Raw genomic sequence first — 22,994 nt, forward strand, 5'->3', positions numbered from 1 at the left:
TTACTCCTGTCTCTCTTCCTGTTACTCTCTTCTTTTTGTCGATCTCCCCTTTTGCTCCCCACTTTCATTTTCCTTTTCTCTTTTTTCGTCTTTTATCCCTTCTTGATCTTCACTCTTCTCTTCCTTTTGTTCCTATAGCAAAGGAGACTTCATCATCTTAAGTCAGAGGCACAGAAACTTAAAGAGGAGAAGGAAGTGAAAGGAAAAAGAAGGACAAGGAAACAGACAAAAAGAAAACACTCATGAGGAAGAAACAGCAGGAGAATCTTGGCAACATGAAAAACCAGAACAGAGCAACCCACCAAGGGATCATGAAGCAACTACTGCAGAGGATTCCACCTACAACAAAATGTTAGAAATGATGGAAATGGAATTTATTTACTTATTTATTTATGACAGAGTTTCACTTTTGTCACCCTCAGCAGAGTGCCATGGTGTCACAGCTCACAGCAACCTTAAACTCTTGGGCTTAAGCAATTCACTTGTCTCAGCCTTCCAAGTAGCTGGGAGTACAGGCGCCCGCCACAATGCTCAGCTATTGCTATTGTTGTTGATGTTGTTTGTCTGTTTAGCAGGCCCAGGCTGGATTCAAACCCACCAGCCCCGGTGAATGTGGGTGGCGACCTAACCACTGAGCTACCGGCGCCCACCCCATCAGAAATGGAATTTAAAATATGGATGACAAAAACAATGAAGGAAATTTCTGAGAAAGTGGAAAACAACCAAAAGGAAATCCAGAAACAGAATCAAATTAGAGATGAATGATATGAAGAATAAAGAAAGGATATAGTAGAGCTTAAGGAATTAAAGCAGTCAATCAGGGAACTTAGAGATACATAGAAAGTATCAATAACAGATTAGACCATGCAGAAGAAAGAATCTCAGAGGTAGAGAACAAAGCTCTTGAGCTAACACAGGTAGTTAAAGAGATAGAAAAAAAAGAGAGAAAGTGCAATCTCAATGAGAGAATTATGGGAGTTCATGAAGCATTCAAACATATGAATTATAGTTATCCCAGAAGGAGAAGAATGCCCCAGAGGATATCATAAATGAAAATTTCCCAAGTATCACCAAGATTCTGCCACGCTCTTTTCAGAGGGATATGGAATATCATGTCATCTCAACTCGAACAGAGCTTCTCCAGGACACATTGCCCTGAACCTGTACAAAGTCAAGACAAAAGAGAAAATTCTGCAAGCATCCAGAAATAAGGGCCAATTGAACTACAGTGGAAAATTTATCAGGGTGACCACAGACTTCTCAAATGAAACATTTCAGGCCACCAAAGAATGGTTATTACCTTTAGCCTACTAAAACAAAAAATTTTCAGCCCAGAATCCTATATCCTGCTAAGCTAAGCTTTAAACTTGATGGAGAAATCAAATCTTTTACTGATATGAAAACATTGAGGAAGTTTGCCCCCAATAAGACCAGCTATTCAGGAAGTACTTAGACCTATACTCCATACTTAACATCACAATGGACCACCCCCAAACTAAACACCCAGAAACTAAAGGAAAACCTAGCTTCCACAATGATGCAAAAGATAAAAGTAAGCAGTGGACTTTCACAAAATAATATGAATAGAATTCCACCACACTTATCAATTCTCTCAATAAATGTTTATGGCTTGAATTCCTCACTGAAGAGGCATAGGCTGGCAGATTGGGTACAAAAGCACAAGCCATCCATATGCTGACTGCAGGAAACACACCTAGCCTTGAAGGACAAAGTAAGACTCTGGGTGAAGAGATAGAAAACTACATTTCAGGGATATGGCAATCAAAAGAGAGAAGGAGTCACAATCTTATTTTCTTTTTACTTTTTCTTTTCTTTCTTTCTTTCTTTCTCTTTCTTTCTTTCTTTCTTTCTTTCTTTCTTTCTTTCTTTCTTTCTTTCTTTCTTTCTTTCTTTCTTTCTTTCTTTTTTTTCTTTTTTTTGAGACTTCAGTAGAATGCTGTGATGTCTCAGCTCATAGCAGCCTCAAACTCTTGGGCTTAAGCAATTCTTTTGCCTCAGCCTCCCAAGTAGTTGGGACTACAGGTGCCTGCCACCACACCCGGCTATTTTTGTTGTTGTTGTTTTTAACAGGCCGGGCCAGGTTTAAATCCACCACCCCCAGTGTATGTGGCTGGTGCCCTAACCACTTAGCTATGGGCACTGAGCCTCACAATCTTATTTTCAGATACAAGTGTATTTAAAGCAACTAAAGTCAAAATAGACAGAGATGGATACTTCATATTGGTGAAGGGAACAATACAACAAGAAGACATTTCTGTTCTAAATATTTATGAACCCAACTTAAATGTTCCCTATTTACTGATTTATGAAACAGACCTTAATTAGTGTGAATAATATGATATCGTATAACACCATAGCAGGGGACTTTTAACACTCCTCTTACAGAGCTGGACAGATCCTGCAAACAGAAACTAAACAAACATACAAGAGACTTAAACATGACCCTAGAACAACTGTGCTTAATAGACATATACAGAACACATCATCCCAAAGCTAAGGAATACATGTTTTTCTCATCAGCCCATGGAACATTCTCCAAAATAGATCATATCCTAGGACACAAATCAAACCTCATCAAAATCAAAAGAATTGAAATTATACCTTATATCTTCTCAGAGCACAAGGCAATAAAAGTGGGACTCAACTCCAACAAAAATAATTCCCACATAAAGGCATGGAAACTGAACAGCCCTATACTGAATGACAGTTGGGTCAAGGAATAGATAAAAAAGGAAATTATTAAATTCCTTGAGCATAACAACCATGAAGACACAAGCTACCAAAACATGTGTGACACTGCAAAAGTACTCCTAAGAGGGAAATTTATTTAATTAGAAGCTTACATCTGAAAAACAGAAAGAGAACACATCAACCATCTAATGAGGCTCTGCACTGTAGCACAGTGGTTATGGTGCCAGCCATATACACCGGAGCTGGCAGGTTCAAACCGACCCAGGCCTGCCAAACAACAATGATAACTACAACCAAAAAATAGCTGGGCATTGTGGCAGGTACCTGTAGGCCCAGCTACTTGGGAGGCTGAGGCAAGAGAATTGCTTAAGCCCAGGAGTTTGAGGTTGCTGTGAGCTGTGCGACACCATGGCACTCTACCGAGGGCAACATAGTGAGAGTCTGTCTCTCTCTCTCTCTCTGTCTCTCTCACACACACACACACATATGCACACACAAAACAATCTAATGAATCATCTTAAAGAAATGGAAAAGGAAGAGAAACCCAATCCCAAACCTAGTAGAAGAAAAGAAAGTACTACAATTAAATCAGAGATAAATGAAATTGAAAATAAAAGAATCACTTAATAAAATTAATGAAAGTAAAACTTGGTTCTTCAAAAAGATAAATGAAATTAGTAAACCATTGGCCAGATTAGCCAGAAATAGAAAAGTAAAATCTTTTACTTTTCTGTTTGCCAAATTCTTTCTTTCTTTTTTTTTGTTTTGAGACAGAGTCTTACTATGTTGCCCAAGCTAAAGTATCATGGCCTCAGTGTAGCTCACAGCAGCCTCAAACTCCTGGGCCCAAGTGATCCTGCCTCAGCCTTATAAGCAGCTGGAACTACAGGCACCTACAACAATGCCCAGCTAATTTTTCTATTTTTATTTATGTATTTTTTATTTTGAGACAGAGTCTTACTTTGTCACCCTTGGTAGAGTGCCATGGCATCATAGCTCACAGCAACCTGAAACTCAAGTGATTCTTTTGCCTCAGCCTCCCAAGTAGCTGGGACTACAGAAGCCCACCACAATGCCTGGCCATTTTTGGAGATGGGGTCTCACTCTGGCTCAGGCTGGTCTCGAACTTGTGAGCTCAGGCAATCTACCCACCTCAGTCTCCTCGAGTGCTAAGCCACCATGTCTGACTAAAAGGAAAATCTTTAATAACCTCAATCAGAAATGAAAATCTTTTGTATCTTAAAGATACAAGAGATTGGGCGGCACCTGTGGCTCAGTGAGTAGGGCACCGGCCCCATATGCCGAGGGTGGCGGGTTCAAACCCAGCCCCGGCCAAACTGCAACCAAAAAAAAAAAATAGCCGGGCGTTGTGGCGGGTGCCTGTAGTCCCAGCTACTCGGGAGGCTGAGGCAGGAGAATCGCCTAAGCCCAGAAGTTGGAGGTTTCTGTGAGCTGTGTGATGCCACGGCACTCTACCAAGGGCAATAAAGTAAAACTCTGTCTCTACAAAAAAAAAAAAAAAAAAAGATACAAGAGATTATTTCTGACTAGTACTGAAATTCTATGCCCAGAAGTTTGACAATGTGGAGAAAATGGACCAATACACGGATTCACACCATCTCCCTAGACTTAACCAGGAAGAAATAGATTTCTTGAACAGATCAATATCAAGCACTCAGATTGCAGAAACAATAAAAAAGTTTCTAACCAAAAAAAGCTCAGGACCAGATGGCTTCACATCAGAATTCTATCATACCCTCAAAGATGAGCTTGTACCTATACTGCAGAACCTATTCTAAAACATTGAGAAGGAAGGAGCCTTGCCCAACACATTCTATGAAGCAAACATCACCTTGATTCCAAAACCAGAAAAGGGTCCAAATAAAAAGAACTACAGACCAATTTTACTAATGAATATCAATACAAAAATACTCCATAAAATCTTAGCTAATAGATTGAGGCTACACATTTAAAAAAATTATACATCATGATCAAGTAAGCTTCATCCAAAAAATGCAAGGCTGGTTTTACATACATAAATTCATTAATGTAATAATATACAATACCAATAGAAACAAAAACAAAGACCAAAGGATTGTTTCGATAGACGCAGAAAAAGCATTTGACAAAAATTTAGCATCTTTTCTAACAAGAACACTTAAGAAAATAGGCATAGGTGGCACTTTTTTTTTTTAGACAGAGTCTCATTTTGTCACCCTTGGTAGAATGCCATGGTATCACAGCTCAGAGCAACCTTGAACTCTTGGGCTTAAGAAATTCTCTTGCCACAGCCTCCCAGTTACTTGGGACTACAGGCACCCACCACAACACCTGGCTGTTTTTAGATATGAGTCCTTGCTCTGGCTCAGGCTGGTCTTGAACCTGTGAGCTCAGGCAATCCACCCGCCTTGGCCTCCTGAGTGCTAGGATTACAGGCATGAGCCACTGCATTCAGCCAAGTGGCACATTTCTTAAGCTGATTGAAGCCATCGATGGCAAACCCACAGCTAACATCATACTGAACTGGGTAAAACTGAAAGCTTTTCCACTTGGAACTGGAACCAGACAAGGACGTCCACTATTATTCAACACTGTGCTAGGAGTTCTAGCCAATGCAGTCAGGCAAGAGAAGGATATAAAGGATATCCAAATGGGGGGAGAGGAGGTTAAACTCTCACTCTTTGCTGATGATATGATCTTATATTTAGAAACCCCCACAGACTCAACCACCAAACTCCTGGAAATGATCAGGAAATCAGTAACGTCTCAGGGTATAAAATCAACATCCACAAATCAGTGGCCTTTGTATACGCCAATAACAGTGAAGTTGAGAAGCAAATCAAGGACACAATTCCCTTCACAGTAGCTTCGCAGAAAATGAAATACTTAGGAATATACCCAATAAAAGAGGTGAAGGATCTTTACAAAGAGAATTATAAAACTCCAAGAAAAGAAATTGCAGAAAAAATTAACAAATGAAAGAACATATCATGCTCTTGGTTAGGAGGAACCAACATTGTCAAAATATCTATTCCACCCAAAGCAATCTACAGATTGAATGCAATCCCTATTAAGATATCAACATCATATTTGGAAGAACTGGAAAAAAAATAGTTCATTTTGTACAGTACAAAAAAATCCCCGTATAGCCAAGGCTATTCTTAGTCATAAAAACAAAGCTAGAGGTATCACCCTATGAGACTTCAGGCTATATTACATGTCCACAGTAATCAAAACAGTGGGTATTGGCATAAAAATAGAGACACAGACATATGGAATGGAATAGAAAACCAAGAGGGACTGGGCATGGTGGTTCACCCCAGTATTCCTAGCACTTTGGGAGGCCAAAGCAGGAGGATTGTCTGAGCTCACAGGTTGGAGACTAGCCTGAGCCAGAGCGAGACCTCATCTCTAAAAATAGCCAGGTGTTGTGGTGGGTGCCTGTAGTCCCAGCTACTTGGGAGGCTGAGGCAAGGGCATTGCTTGAGCAAGGTTCAAGGTTCCTGTGAGCTGTTACTCCAGGGTGACAAAGTGAAACTGTCTCGAAAAAAAAAAAAATCCAAGAGATGAAACCAGTCTGTACTTGCCATCTTAGGATCTTTCATAAACCTAATAAAAGCAGACAGTGGAGAAAAGAATCCCCATTCAATAAATGGTGCTGATAGAACTGGATAATCACGTGTAAAAGACTGAAATTCCATCCACACATTTCACCACTTACAAAAATTGACTCCTGATGGATAAAAGATCTAAATCTAAGACATGAAACAATAAAAATCTTAGAAGAAAGTGTGGGGACAACACTTAATGATGTTGGACTGGGGAAGAATTTTATGACAAAAACTTCAGTAGCCATTGCAACAACAACAAAAATTAACAAATGGGACTTAATAAAGCTGAAAAGTTTCTGCACAGCTATGGACACAATAGGCAAAGCAAAAAGACAACCTTCAGAATGGGAAAAGATATTTGTAGGGTATCAATCTGACAAAGGATTGATAACTAAAATCTATAGACAATTCAAATTGATCAACAAGAAAAGACCCAACAATCCTGTATATCACTGTCTTCACTGATGAAGACAGACAAATGGCTAATAGTTATTTGAAAAAATGCTTATTGTCCCTGAGGGTCAGAGAAATACAAATAAAAATCACCCTGAGATATGTATGACCTAACAACGTCCCACATTGCAAAGTCTCAAAGCTGCAGATGCTGGCCTGGATGTGGAGAGAAGGGAACACTTTTACACTGCTGGTGGAACTGCAAACTAATACAACCTCTTTGGAAGGAAGTATGGAGAATCTTCAAAGAACTCAAATTAGACCTCCCATTTGATCCTGCAATCCCATTAAATAGGCATCTACCCAGAAGAAAAATAATCATTTTAATATAAGGACATTTGCACAAGACTGTTTATCACAGCTTAATTTACAATTGCCAAAATGTAGAAACAACCTAAATGCCACCAACCCAGGAATGGATTAACAAGCTGTGGTATATGTACACCATGGGATACCATTCAGCCATTAAAAAAGATGGAGACTATCACGGTGCCCATAGCTCAGTGTGTAGGGTGCCGACCATATACACTGAGGCTAGCAGGTTTGAACCTGGCCCAGGCCAGCTAAAACAATGACAACTGGGGCAGCGCCTGTGGCTCATAGGAGTAGGGCGCAGGCCCCATATGCTGGAGGTGGCAGGTTCAAACCCAGCCCCGGTCAAAAACTGCAAAAACAAACAAACAAAAACCCAATGACAACTGCAATAACAACAAAAAAAATAGCTGGGCTCGGTGCCTGTAGTTCAAGCAGCTAGGGCACCAGCCACATACACCAGAGCTGGCAGGTTTGAATCCAGCCTGGGCCCGCCAAACAACAATTACAACTACAACAACAACAACAACAAAAAATAGTCGGGTGTTGTGTTGGGGTACCTGTGGTCCCAGCTACTTGGGAGGCTGAGGCAAGAGAATCGCTTAAGCCCAAGAATTGGAGGTTTTTATTCATTTATTTATTCTCATTTTGTTGCCCTTGGTAGAGTGCTATGGCGTCACAACTCACAGCAACCTCCAATTCCTGGGCTTAGGCAGTTCTCTTGCCTGGCTCCCAAGTAGCTGGGACTACAGGTGCCCACCAGAATGCCGGCTACTTTTTTAGTTTTTAGCAGGCTGGGGCTGGGTTTGAACCCACCAGCCCTGTTGCACGTGGCTGGTGCCGTACCCACTGAGCTACGGGCACTGCCAGGACTTTATACTTTTGAGCATTTTAAAGTTTACAGAAAAGTTCAGTGGAAAGTGCAAAGGGTTCCCCCTCATCCTCTCCCAGCCCAGTTTTCCCTGTCATTAACATCTTGTATTAGTGTAGTATATTTTTTCTATAATTTATCTTAGTCTGCTTGTGCTGGATAACAAAATACCATCGATTGAGTGGCTTCAACAACAAAAATTATTTCTCACAATTCTTTCTGGTTTAGCTTCTGGTGAGGGCTCTCTTTTTGGTTGGCCACCTTCGTCAGAGTGTGGAGTGGGAGGTAAGGAGGAGGGAGAGAGAGACTTTTCCTCCTCTTTTTAATAAGGTCTCACACCTATCAGGTTAAGATAACCACCTTTATGACCTCATTTAACCTTAAGTATCTTTATATATAGTCACATTGAGGGCTAGGGCTTCAATACATGAATTTAGGAGGATGGGGACACAATTCAGTCCATAGCACAATTGACAAGCCAATATTTATATTTTATCATCTCTGCCTTTTAATTAGGCTGTTCAAGCATTTCCAGCTGTGATTACTGATAGAGTTAAATCAGTCATCTTTGCCGGGTGTGATGGCTCACGCCTGTAACCCTAGCACTCTGGGAGGCTGAGGTGAGTGCATTGCTTGAGCTTGAGGGTTCGAGATCAGCATGAGTAAGAGCAAGACCCCCTCACTAAAAATAGCTGGGCATTGTGTCCCGAGGCTGAGGCAAGGGACTCACTTGAGCCTAAGAGTTTGAAGTTGCTGTGAGCTATGCCGCCACAGCACTCTACCCAGGGCAACAAGTAAGACTCTGTCTCAAAATAAATAAATAAATAAAAAATCAGTCATCTTGCTATTTGTTTTCTACTTTCCCCATATGTTCTTTGTTTCCTTTCTTCTCTTTACCTAAATAAACATTCTTTAAACCTAAAAGACTTTATTTCTTTTTGTCCTGTTGTTAGTGACTAGCTTTGGGGCTGGATTATCCATCTTCAGCTCAATCCATTTCCCATCCCATGACTTCCTCTTCTTCCAGCTCACACAGCTGAAGTTCTAATATGCCTTATTTTTAAGTCTGACAAAATTCACACAAGAATAATTTTCAAACTCTGGAATGTCAACTTGGGGTTTTTAAAACTTAGTTCTACCTACTTATCCAGCTCTATTTTCCAAATCCCTCTTCAGACATTCTCCATATTTTCTCCTCAACCTTATATCTAATTGTGCTCAGACCCCAAATTACTTTATTCTCAGCCCCAGCTCTCTCCTGGCATACAGTTTTTAAATGCTTTTCCTTTTAAATGTCAGTCCGTTTCCTCACCCCTTTGTCTGATGATATTTTATGGCTCCTTACAGACTCAGTTCAAGTTACATCCTTGTGGGGCCTGACCTGACTCCCTGCTTTCACTCCAAGAGGAAAAAGCCTCCTCCCATTGGGTTTGTATTTTGAAGATGTATTTATTATCACACTTTTCACATTATATATAGTTAGGTCCCTATGTGACTGTTTCCCCCACCAGATGCCAAAATCTCAAGGCTATAGAGGCCTTATGTTATTTTAAAACCATTTTCAGATTGTTCTTTATATAGTTCAAGATTCTTGGTTGTAAGCAACAGAAATAGATTTTGCATAAATTAGGCAGAAAAGGAATTTCCTAGAAAGATATCATGTACCTAATGGAATTTCTGGGAAGGCTTTATTACTAGAGTTAGAAAATATCTAGGAACCAAGAGGCTCAGTGGAAGGGAGATGGGCAGATGGCACCACCATTGACATTCATCACCTCTGCTGCCAGTGCCGGACTCCCCCCTGCTCCTTTGGATGTCTTCAGGCCTGTCTCTGCTTCTTTAGGTCACTTCCTGGAGATTCATAAATACTGAGTAGTGGCATCTGATTGATAAAGCTGAGAGCATCCGTCCATGGTTCCAGAGGCTAGAAGGAGGAACATAAGCTTCTTTAGTTGCTACTGTGGGAAGTATTAAGATGTGATATTAAGAAAGTAACATAAAACTTAATTCAACAGAAAACCCCTTCCCTGGGACAGGGTCCAGGTGAAGATACAATCAGGCTTCAGTTCCGTTTTTCTGAGGTCTGTGTTGTCCAATCTTCCTTATTCCTTTTTTTTTTTTTTTTAGAGACAGAGCCTTACTTTGTTGCCCTCAGTGGGAGTGCTGTGTCACATCTCACAGCAACCTCCAGCTCTTGGGCTTAGGCGATTCTCTTGCCTCAGCCTCCCGAGTAGCTGGGACTATAGGTGCCTGCCACAACGCCTGGCTATTTTTGTTATTGTTGTTGTTGCAGTTTGGCCCGGGCCAGGTCCAAACCTGCCACCCTTGGTACATGAGGCTGGCGCCCTACTCACTGAGCCACAGGCGCCACCCAATCTTCCTTATTCTTGAGTACGATTATGGATGCAAGATGGCTGCACACCAGAAATAGGAGTCCTCCTTTTCATTCTGAGTGGATACTTTAGGATAAATACCTATCCCTCAGCATTTAGCAGGGGAATGACCTCGGATGATTGACATACGTCTGGTACATGGGTTCCTGAGCCAATTGCTGGCAAGGAGCAGCAGGATGTGGGGAGAGTTGATGTTTACAGTACACTGCCCAGTGGTACCCACTGGTACGTAGTGGTGCTCATTTCAAGCCTTTGGGCTACAAGAGGTATCCGGGCACAGGAGATAACCCTGGGTCTATCAAGTCTGGTAGGAAGGGAAGAAAGTTCCTCCAGGTCTTCTCTAAGAATCCTCTCAGTTCTATAGTCTCTAGTACATCAACTATCAATACCTACTGCAGACAGGTGATTCTTCCAAAATAGGAGGTTGTTAATATGCCATACACAGATGGTAGTCATCAAGAAAAAAGGAGAAAACCATTCACTCTAATTGTGTTATCACCAGAAAACTCACATTTGTTTAAACTACCAATCCTCCCTCATGGAGGCCCATATCCTCAAGAGATCTGTAATAAATTACTGAAGTAGTATGAGCATTTATAATGTATATATAAAATATTAAAAATAAAAATATAGGCTCAGCGCCTGTAGCTGAAGTGGCTGGGGTGCCAGCCACATACACCAGAGTTGGCGTGTTCGAGTCCAGCCTGGGCCTGCCAAAGAACAATGACAACTACAACCAAAAAAATAGTCAGGCACTGTGGCAGGTGCCTGTAGTCCCAGCTACTTGGGAGTCTGAGGCAAGAGAATCACTTAAGCCTAAGAGTTTGAGGTTGCTGTGAGCTGTGACACCACAGCACTCTACCCAGGGTGACAGCTTGAGACTCTGTCTCAAAAATGTATATATATATTAAAAAATATATATTAAAAGTTTATTTTTTGAAAAGGTTTAGATTTACAGAAAATTTACAAAAATAATATATAGAATTCCTGGCTCAATGCCTGTGGTTCAAGTGGCTAAGGCGCCAGCCATATACATCTGAGCTGGCAAGTTTGAATTCAGCCCTGGCCTACCAAACAACAATGACGGCTGCAACCAAAAAATAGCCAGGCGTTGTGGCGAGCACCTGTGGTCCCAGCTACTTGGGAGGCAGAGGCAGGAGGTTCGCTTGAGCCCAGGAGTTGGAGGTTGCTGTGAGCTGTGGCGCTACAGCGCTCTACCCAGGGTGACAGCTTGAGGCTATCTCAAAAAAGAAACCCATATAATTCCCATATACTCCATACTCAATTTCTCTTATTATGAACACCTTTCTTTAGTATGGCACATTTTTCACAATTGATCGACAAGTATTAATCCATCATAATCAAACAAAAGTTCATACTTTATTCAGATTGCCTTAGTTTCTACCAAATATCCCAGTCCAGGATCCCATATTCCATTTGTTTATTTATTTTTTATTTATTTATTTTTTGAGACAGAGTCTCAAACTGTCGCCCTGGGTAGAGGGCCATGGTGTCACAGCTCACAGCAACCTCAGACTCTTAGGCTTAAGTGATTCTCATGCCTCAGCCTCCCAAGCAGCTGGGACTACAGGCGCCCGCCACAACTCCCGGCTATTTTTGTTGTTGTTGTTGTTAACGTTGTTGTTGCAGCTGTTATTGTTTTAGCAGGCCCGGGCTTGGTTTGAACCCACCAGCCTAGGTGTATGTGGCCGGTGCCCTACCCACTGAGCTACGGGCGCCATCCCATATTCCATCTAGTTGTCATGTCTCCTTTCCTTATGGCTGTGACAGTTTGCCAAACTTCTCTTATTTTTGTTCTTAACAATTTTAAGGAGTATTGATCGGTTGTTTTGTAGGTTGTTTCTTTACTGGCATTTGTCTGATACTTTTCTCACAAACAGATTGGAGTATTGTGTTTTGGTAGAAAGATCACAGAATTTAAATGCCATTCGTATCACATTCTACCAAGGTACGTACCAGTGGCATGACTTGTCACTGTTGATGTTATCTCAACCACCTGGAGGGGGGTAGTGTCTGTCAGGATTCTCCACTGTAAAGTTCCTCTCTTTGGAAGAGGGATCACATCACTCCATATAACTCACATTTAACAAGGGAGGAGTTGTGCTCTACCTCCTCAAGGGCAAAGAGGTTTGTCAATTTTTAACTCTGATGTGACACATTCATTGGGTTGTGCTCTCACGCCCTTGTTGTTGGAGGTGTGCAAAAAACAGTTAAAACAGCAGGCCTGAGGCTGCTATCCTCAGGCAGGCCTGCTTGCAAGTTTGGGCGTTGGCTGGTGTCCAGGAACTTAGATTTCAAGAGGGCTCCCACTATTCTCAGAACCAATAGGAATAGCATTTAATCGTTTATGAAAACTATGTGGGTTTTTTCCTTCCTTAATTATTTTTATTGTGGAGGTCACATATGGTATGATTCCATTTGTGTAAAATTAACAGAATGGGCAAATCCACAGAGATGGAGTAAGGAGATTAGCGATTTCCATGGGGCAAGGGAGGGGAAATGGGGAGGAATGAATAGGTACGGGGTTTCCTTCTGGAGTGATGAAAATGTTCATGGATTGTGGTGATGATTGCACAAATCGGTGAATATGCTAACAACCAGTGAATTGTGCGCTTAAGTGGGTGAATTGTACGGTATATGGATTATATCTCAATAAAGTGGATACAAAAAAAAAAAACACATGTTTTTCCTTTGGATACATACTGTCCTCCTGGGAGTCATGGATCTTGGTATGAGTTTGGTAGAGGACATCTGCATACCTCTGCACCTATATAAGCCACAACCAAGTCCCCAGTAAAAACCCTAAGCAATGGGTTGATAAATGAATTTTGCTGCTACATTTCACATATACATATTGTTACAGCTCCTTGCTGGGAGAATTAAATGCGTTATGTGTAACTCCACTAGCAGAGGACCCTCCAAACTTCAGCCATGCATCTTTGCTTATGTTTTACATATTTTGTATTCTGTAATAAAGCATAGCCATGAGCACTATATCCTTTAGGTATAATAAATCATAGTCACAAGTACTATATTTCTCCTAGTGAATCACCGGACCTGAACATTATCTTGGGATCCTTTAACATAGGAGATGTATCTACAAGATAGTTTAGTTATGCCTTTTATGGACCTCTAGGGGTTTTGTTGTTTCTGTCAAAGTTCGCAGGTTCATCTTTTGGTTTGGCACTCCTTCTTCCATGGAGAAGTATGAACTTGCAGCACCCAAGGCCGTGGCATGTGTTCGGGGTTCTGATTGCTGATGGATGTGGCTTTCCTTTGGTAGATAAATGATGTCACCGACATTTCCCTGGAGAGGGCTCAGTATCCTTCCATTTCTTTGCTTTTTTTCAGGAAGCCCAAAGCCTCACCTCTCAACACCATGAAAGCACTAGTACCTCAGTCTTTGGCTTCTGGGACTTATATTTATTTATTCATATTCTTATGAGAGGTTTGGCTTCAACTCCTCTTTTGTGACTCTGACACCTGGGGATTTCCCTTGCTTGCTTTCAAATATAACTATATAGTAAAAATTTTTGTTAGACTATCTTTTTCTCCAGCAGTATTATTGTATGTACATAAACTCAATCTAACCTACTGCCTAGAAATTGAAACTAGAGTTTTCTGCTCTTGACCTCTCTTTAGCATATCGTCCAGACAAGGTACATAGAAGCAGTGAACAAATGCTGAAACGCATGAACAAACGGATCATACCCAACTTTGTTGATGCCTCTCATTCCCTGTTCTCCTTCCTCCATAGAGTGATGTCCACGATCACAAAACCCGTGGTCACAGCAGGTCTTCTCAGCATAACCTAAAATGAAATAGGAAAAACTAATGTAAGAACCAAGACCTTTTGCAGTTTATGGGCATTGTCTTATTTCAGTCAAGATTTTGTCTAAGCAGTGATAACACTTTCAACCCCTGAGGGTACAGCAGAACCCAGATCTGACTATTAGCATTTCATTTGAGGAATCCTCTCTGTGGGGCATTTCCATTGCTGCTGAAGATAGCAGAGAGGGATCTTGGAGGAGCTGGGCCATGGAATACCTCCATTGAATGGAGGCCTCTCACACTACATTGTATGGACAAGGCAAATTCACTTTGGGAATGCCCAGGATCAATAGAAATCTTGTCTGGGACCATCCATAACCATAATTCTTCTAATTAGCTATGTGCAGGGTAGGATGCTGTGCATAGAAAGATGATTGATTTTCCCAAATTGTGGACACATGAAAGTGACACAGGGCTGGTGATTCACTGGGACTCTGGAGAAGAGGATGGGAACAGACAAGACTGACATAAGGGGTAAAAAGCAAGAGCTGCACAAGTTGGAGACTAACAGGAACGGTACATTCTAAAGGTCTGGAGGCCAAGGAAGGCGTTGGAGCGAGGACCTCTGTTACACTATCTCAGATCACACTGTACAGATTGCTTTCATAGTAATTATTGTTGTCAGAGCAAAATAATCCGTCCTGCCATCATTTGTTAATCATCCGTCTCCTTCACTTGACAACAAATTCTGTGAGGAGATAGCCCATGTCTACACTCAGCCAAGGACTGCAGCGCTAGACTCGTACTAAATACTTGTTGAATAAAGAGTCAAGAGCCAGGGGCGGCGCCTGTGGTTCAGTGAATAGGGCATCAGCCCCATATACGAGGGTGGTGGGTTCAAACCCAGCCCTGGCCAAGTCCAAACTGCAACAAAAAATATCCAGGCGTTGTGGTGGGCACCTGTGGTCCCAGCTGCTCAGGAGGCTGAGGCAGGAGAATCGCCTAAGCCCAGGAGCTGGATGTTGCTGTGAGCTATGACGCACTAGCACTCTACCGAGGGTGATAAAGTGAGACTCTGTCTCTAAAAAAAAAAAAAAAGAGTTAAGAGCCAATGCTTTGTTGGACCTTTCCACACAAATTGTTCCTGAATCTTTATTAAATTCTGTACTGAACCTCCAAACTTACTGACTTCCCCACAGTTCCACGAGGTAAGCCTCACTCCACATTTATTCCATCTCTTCATTTATGCTGCTCTAATCAGAGGGTCATGGCCAACAGGGCAAAACAAATGAATTAAGTTATTTGCTTTTTGTTTTATTTTATTTTTCTGTTTTTATTTTGGTTTGGCTTGGTTTTGTGACTTCCAAACAAAAAGTGGAGGAAACATCTAAGTGACAGACAAAAACACTACCTAAAATTTTGTAGTAGTATCTCTCTGGTACAAAGTGACCACAGACCTTTTATCATAAGGACACTTGTACTAGACTGTTTATCGCAGCTCAATTTACAATCGCCAAAATGTGGAAACAGCCTAAATGCCCACCAGCCCAGGAATGGATTAATAAGCTGTGGTATATGTACATCATGGAATACTATTCAGCTATTTAAAAAAATGGAGACTTTACATCCTTCGTATTAACCTGGATGGAAGTGAAACATATTATTCTTAGTAAAGCATCACAAGAATGGAGAAGCATGAATCCTATGTACTCAATTTTGATATGAGGACAAAGTGACCACAGAAAAGAAATCCAAAATTTGTTTCTTATTCCTTTTTTTTTGTTAGAGACAGAGTCTCACTCTGTCACCCTCAGTCAGCCCAGTGCCGTAGCATCACAGCTCACATCAACCTCCAGCTCTTGGGCTTAGGCGATTCTCTTGCCTCAGCCTCCAGAGTAGCTGGGACTACAGGTGCCCGCCACAATGCTCAGCTATTTTTTGTTGCAGTTTGGCCAGGACGGGTTCGAACCCCCCACCCTCAGTATTCCCAAATACTGAGCCACAGGTGCCACCCTTCTTGTTCCTTCTTAACGACACTCCGTTGTATTAGCCCAGGTCTTCTGGCTTATACCTGTGGAGGGGTAAATGAATGGTGTTTACTTAGAAGTTAGCCTCTTAAAACTAAGTAACTAGATATTTGATTGGGGGAATTTTCTTTTTCTTTCTTTCTTTTTTTTTTTTTTTCTGAGACAGAGTCTCACTTTGTCACCCTGGGTAGAGTGCCGTGGTGTCATAACACATAGCAATCTCAAACTCTTGGGCTCAAGCGATCCTCTTGCCTCAGCCTCCCGAGTAGCTGGGACTACAGGCACCCACCACAACGCCCGCTATTTTCAGAGACGGGGTCTGGCTTTCGCTCAGGCTTGTCTTGAACCCGTGAGCTCAGGCAATCCACCTGCCTCGGCCTCCCAGAGTGCTAGGATTACAGGCATAAGACGCTACACCCAGCCTCTCTCTTGAATTTAATTCCTCAGATTTCAGCGAAGTGGCAGCTGTGATGGTTCTGAGACATTTTGGGAAGCAAGCAGCTGTCCACCACAGGTTTTCATTCTTTTTATTTGGTGTCAGAGGTAACTTGTGTGTCTATTTTAAATCCCTGCTGTAAAAAGATTTTAAAAGGAAATGGTAACCCTTAGCCTAGCTGTGGATCTTTACCCCAAGACGAGGATGTGTAAGTTCATGGAATCCAGATAGCCTTAGTTTTGATGGTTTGTTTTGTTTTGTTTTGTTTTTCTCACCACTGTACTAATGTGGAAGTTTTGTTTGTTTGTTTGGAGACAGAATCTCATTATGTTGCCCTCAGTAGAGTGCTGTGGTGTCACGGCTCACAGTAACCTCAAACTCTTGGGGTTAGGTGATCCTCTTGCCTCAGCCTCCCAAGTAGCTGGGACTACAGGCACCCACCACAATGCCCAGCTATTTTTTTTTTTTTTTTTTTTTTTTGGTTGTAGTTGTCATTGTTGTTTGGCAGGCCTGCTCCCGTGTTAGTAGCTGGTGCCCTAGCTGCTGAGCTACAGGCGCCGAATCTGGTTGTTTTTTTTTGAGACAGAGTCTCACTTTGTCACCGTCAGTAGAGTGCTATGGCATCACTGCTCACAGCAACTTCAAACTCTTGGGCTCAAGCGATTCTCTTGCCTCAGTCTCCCAGTCCCCTTCAGGCACCTGCCACAATGCCCGGCTATTTTGGATGGTTTCTTTTCTTTTTTTTTGCAGTTTTTGGCCAGGGCTGGGTTTGAACCCACCACCTCTGGCATATGGGGCCAGCGCTCTACTCCTTTGAGCCACAGGCGCCACCCCTGGATGGTTTCTTTTAACTGGGAACTTTCTTCTCATTCTTTAACATTTACAGAGTCAGGAAGTGTAAGGTTATGAGTTTTATTTTAAAATTCAGCTCATTTGTACTTTCTGAAAGGTCTACATTTCGACCCAAAGACTCCAAATTCCATGTTTTTTCTTCCATGTGAACTAAAAGGGTTTCAGGCACAGCCTGAAATGGTGAGGAAAGTTGAAGCAGGCAGAGGCTCTGCTTGTCCTATGAGACAGGAGAAGCCAGACTTCCTTGGAAGGTGCCTGAACAGCAAAACTGAAGGACTGCTTTATTCTACCACTGACAGATAGGTGGTAGGTGGCCTTGATATCAGGTGGCCTTGATATCTTAATTTAGAATGATGAGGAAAGACTCCAGATTTCACCTAAAGCAGTGGTTTGGTGTGTATGCATCAGAATTATCATAGGTGACTGTTAGAAATATAGATTTCCAGGCACTACATCAGACTCACAGAGTAAGATTATATAAAGTGTGTGTGTTTTTATTAGCAAAATGAGGACCGGGCATGGTGGCTCACTTCTGTAATCCCAACATTTGGGAGGCCAAGGCAGATGGATTGTCTGAGCTCACAGGTTCAAGACCAGCCTGAGCCAGAGCAAGACTCTGTCTCTAAAAAAAAATAGCCAGGTGTTATGGTGGGCACCATAGTTCCAGCTACTTGAGAGGCTGAGGCAAGAGGGTCACTCGAACCCAAGAGTTTGAGGTTGCTGTGAGCTAAGATGCCACAGCTTTCTATGAAAGGTGACAGAGTGAGACATCTCAAAAAAAAATAAATAAATAAGAATTAGCAAAATGAGTTTAGTAAGGACATAATGGGTAAATCCAAACTAACTAATGATCAATAGTGGTCAATGATACCAATAATGAAAAACTGTTAATATCAAATAACATTTTTCATTATTAAACTGAACTTTTATTTTAAGATAATTGTAGATTCACGTGCAATTGTAAGAAAGAATGCAGAAAGATCTCATATTCCTTTTACTCACTTCATGGTAATGGTAGCATCTTGCAGAACTATAGGACAATATCAGAACCAAGACATTGACACAGTCAAGGTACAGAACAGAATGTTTCCGTCACCATGAGGCTCTCTCATGTTGCCCTTTTGTTGTCTTGGGGACAGAAACTGATACCCCAAATCATGATGCTTTCACTTGAAGAACTGAAGAAGGCTCAAGGTCTTTTTAACCTTCTCCCCAACTTCCTGCGACCTCCTGCCATGTCTCTCCCAAGGCACAGGATGAGGTTGAAGATCCAGACTCACCAAGAGGAACCATTGTTTTTTTCTCTGCCTCCCTGTAAGACAAATAATGTAACCACACTTGAACAGGCCCTTTCACAAGACAATATACAAATTAATCTCTGTTCCTTGATTCGTTCATTCTCCCTGGTAACCCTCAATAGAATTACTCTTTTTCCACTCTCATGACCTATTTTCCACCATGATATATCCTTCTAAACCCCATTATACATGTCAATAAAATGTGTGTGGTTTTTCTCCAATTAATCCAATTACAAACAACCCAAATTCTTTTGAAGGGTGAATGATTAAACAAACTGTGGTACATTCACACCATATAACACTACTCAGTAACAAAATGGGATAAACTGCTTATTTAATCTGCCTTTTGTGAGTTGATTTTTCAGTGACCCTTTGAGGGTGGTGGGAAAGTTTCCCTTGGACCCTGAAGTAGCCATGCTTACTTCCCCAGCTCCTGACCTGGTCCGTAGCCGCTGGCTGCCACAGCTTTGTTTCTCTGATTGGTCATTTCAAAAATTTATATAAATAGAATCATATATTCTGTAACCATTTGGAATTGCCTTTTTTCACTCAGCGTAATTCTCTGGAGACTCATTCAAGTTGTGTGTATAAGCAGTTTATCCCATTTTGTTACTGAGTAGTGTTATATGGTGCGAATGTACCACAGTTTGTTTAATCATTCACCCTTTAAAAGAATTTGGGTTGTTTGTAATTTGGGGCAGTTTTGAATAAAGTGACTATAAACACTTGCATGTAGGTTTTGGGTGAATGTAATTTTTCTTTCATAAGATAAATATCTAGGAGGGCAATTGCTGGTTGGTATGGTGGTCGCACATTTAGTTTTTATTTTTAATTATTTATTTATTTATTTATTTGCAGTTTTTGGCCAGAGCTGGGTTTGAACCTGCCACCTCTGGCATATTGGGCTGGCACCCTACTCCTTTGAGCCACAGGTGCCATCCCTTGTTTAGTTTTTAAAGACACTACCAAGCCATTTCCATCATACTTATACCATTTTATGTTCTCCATCAGCAATATATAAATCACTGGGTTTCTCCACATCCTTGCAGCATTTGGTGTTGTTAGTATTTTGGATTTTACTCATACTGGTATGTGCACAGTCATACTTGGTTGTGGTTATAATTTGCATTTCAGTAGTTCTTAAATATCTTTTCGTGTGCTTATCTACTATCTGCATATATTCCTCAGAGAAATGTCTCTTTATGTCTTTTGCTAATTTTCTAATTGTTTTGCTTAATTTCTACTGCTAAGTTTTGAGAGTTCTTTCTATATTCTTAATACTCATTTTTCAGGCTGGGCATGGTGGCCCACGTCTGTAATCCTAGCACTCTGGGAGGCCAAGGTGGGTGGATTGCCTGAGCTCACAGGTTTGAGACCAGCCTGAGCAAGTGTGAGAACCCCTCTCTAAAAAATAGCCAGGCATTGTGGTAGGCACCTGTAGACCCTGCTACTTGGGAGGCTGAGGCAAGAGAATCTCTTGAGCCCAAGAGTTTGAGGTTGCTGTGAGCTATGAAGCCACAGCATTCTACTGAGGGCAACGAAGTGAGACTCTGTCTTAAAAAAAAGAAAACAAAACTAGTTTTTTCATTATGTTAGTTTTGCAAATATTTTCTCCTAGTTTGTAGTTTATCTTGTCATCCTCTTAACTGGAAGAGCTTTCACAGATCAAAAGCTGTACCTTTTTATAAGTTTCCATTTACCTACTTTTTTTTCCTTTGATGGATTGTGTTTTTGATGTCAAATCTAAAAACTCCTTGCCTAAACCTAAATCCTGAAGAATTTCTCTCTCTCTCTTTTTAAGTTTTATAGTTCTATACTTTATGTATAAGTCTGAGATCTAGTTTGAGCTAATTTTTATATAAAGTGTGAGGTTGAGGTTGACTTTTTTAGTCTGTGGATGTCATTTGCTTCAGCACCATTTTTTTCAAAAGCTACCTTTCCTCCATTGAATTGCTCTGCACCTCTGTCAAAAATTGGTTGCACATACTTATGTGGGTCTATTTCTGTGTTCTCTATTCTGTTCCATTGATGTATGGGTCTACCACTAATTCCCATGCAGTCCTAATTACTCTAGCTATATAATGTCTCAAAATTGAGTAGACTAATATCTCTTACAATAGTTAAGCTTTTGAACTAGTCTAATTGCTTTGCCTTTCCTTATACATTTCAGAAAAATTTTATCTGTACTTATAAAAATCTTTCTGGGATTTTAAATGGAATTGGATTAGTCTTGAATATTAATTTGGGGAGAATTGACATAGTAACTGTGTCGAGTTGTCCAAGCCTTGAACACGTTATGATTCTCCATTTAGATCTTCTTTAAATTCTTTCATCAGTATTTTATAATTTTCTTTCTTTTTTTTTTTCTTTTTTTAGAGACAGAGTTTCACTTTGTCGCCCTTGGTAGAGTGCTGTGGCATCACAGCTCATAGCAACCTCCAGCTCTTGGGCTTAGGCAATTCTCTTGCCTCAGCCTCCCGAGTAGCTGGGACTACAGGCACCCACTACAACGCTCGGCTATTTTATTTTTTGTTGCACTTTGGCCGGGGCTGGGTTTGAACCCACCACTCTCGGTATATGGGGCCTGCGCCCGACTCACTGAACCATTGGCACCGCCACGTATTTTGTAATTTTCGGTATGCGAGTCCTGTATATGTTTTGTTACATTTTTACCTAAGAATGTCATGTGTTTTTGAATAATTGTAAATGGTATTTGATTTTTAATTTCAGTGTCCATGTGTTTTCTTGCTATTATGTAGAAATGCAATTGATTTTATATGTTTTTCTTATATCCCAAGACTTTCATGAATTCACTTATTAATTCTAAGAAGTCTTTTAAAAAATTCCTTGGTATTTTGTATGTAAATAATCATGCAAATAGGGATAGTTTCATTTTTCCTTTCCAATATGATTGCCTTTTATTTCCTTTTTTCTTTTTCTTTTTTTGCTTTACTGCACTGGCTAGAGCTTCCAGTACTATGTTGAATAGGAGACCAGAAATCTTGTTTTGTTCTTAGTCTTAGGAAGAATCCACTCAGTCTTTCACTATTTAGTATAATGTTAGCTATAGGGTTTTTTATTTTTTATTTTATTTTATTTTTCTATTCAGTCTCCATAGGGGCTGTCAAAAATTGCCAGTGCCGACTATAGTGCAAGTCTTCATGGCGGGGTATTGGGAAAAGTTTTCAACTAGCAATAATCATGCCTTGGATAAACTTCATTGGCTATGATACTGCCACTGTGCAAAGCTAGCTATAGGTTTTATTGTAGATGCTCTTTACGAGGTTGAGCAACTTCCCCTCTATTCTTAGTATATTGAAAGTTTTTATCATGAATACATGTTGAATTTCATCAAATTTTTTTTCTTTGTTAATTGATCTGATCACATACTTTTTCTTCTTTAGCTTTCTTCTTTAGCTGATATAATGGTTACATTGATTGATTTTCTAATGTTGAACCTACTTTGCATACCTGGAATAAATCCCTTGGTGTATGTATATTATTCTTTTAATATAATTTGGTTTGTTAACATTTCGTATTAATATCTAGGTAAGTGTGTTTGTATTTGGGTACTGGGGTGAGGGATGTGGTTTTTTATAATAAACATCCAAAGTGACTCTGTTGTCTTTCGTCCCTAGACCACATTTTCAAAGATGCTGAGATGAATTAGGCAAAGAATTAGCTTTAACAATCAAGTAATAATTCAGGTCAGGAAAAAAATAACAGAATGAATATAAATAGATAATGAAGGCAGGCTTTCCGATATCCAGAAAGCCTCATTATGTACCGGGGATGGAAGTGAAAAGTCAAGAGCCCAGGGAGAATACATTCCTCCTCCAGAGACCAGGGCTACTATACTGCTTCTCCCACCTCAACCTCCTGAGGATCTGGGTGCACACTAACATACCTGGCTACTTTTTAAATTTTTTGTAAACACGAGGTCTTGCATTGTTGCCCAGTCTGGTCTCAAACTTCAGGCCTCAAAGTGTCCCTTCTTGGCTCCCCAAAGCACTGGGATTATAGGCATGAGCCACAGCACCCAATTAAGAGCCCACTTTTATGATCTCTATCTGACCACTTCACTCCTGGTAACTATGAGGCTGAGTGTCCCTCGAAGCCCAGGCTGGGAGTGTCAGCAGCTCTCCTCCCTGGCTGACTGCAGTTGCCTGTGGCAAGGGAGGAAGTTAGTTATAGGTGATAGCTCTGCAGGGCTGGAATCAGGAACAGCTGTAGTGCC

General features: G+C 41.0%; 1 non-coding gene across 1 annotated transcript; it reads right to left on the reverse strand.

Annotated features, from left to right (window-relative positions):
* Window positions 1-21,866: 21,866 nt before the first annotated feature.
* LOC128591842 (U4 spliceosomal RNA) lies at window positions 21,867-22,007 on the reverse strand. Its single transcript, XR_008381677.1, has one exon. It is a non-coding gene; the product is annotated as a U4 spliceosomal RNA (small nuclear RNA).
* Between the last annotated feature and the right edge of the window lie 987 nt (window positions 22,008-22,994).

This window comes from Nycticebus coucang, chromosome 1 (assembly GCF_027406575.1).
Source record: "Nycticebus coucang isolate mNycCou1 chromosome 1, mNycCou1.pri, whole genome shotgun sequence".
Taxonomy (NCBI): domain Eukaryota; kingdom Metazoa; phylum Chordata; class Mammalia; order Primates; family Lorisidae; genus Nycticebus; species Nycticebus coucang.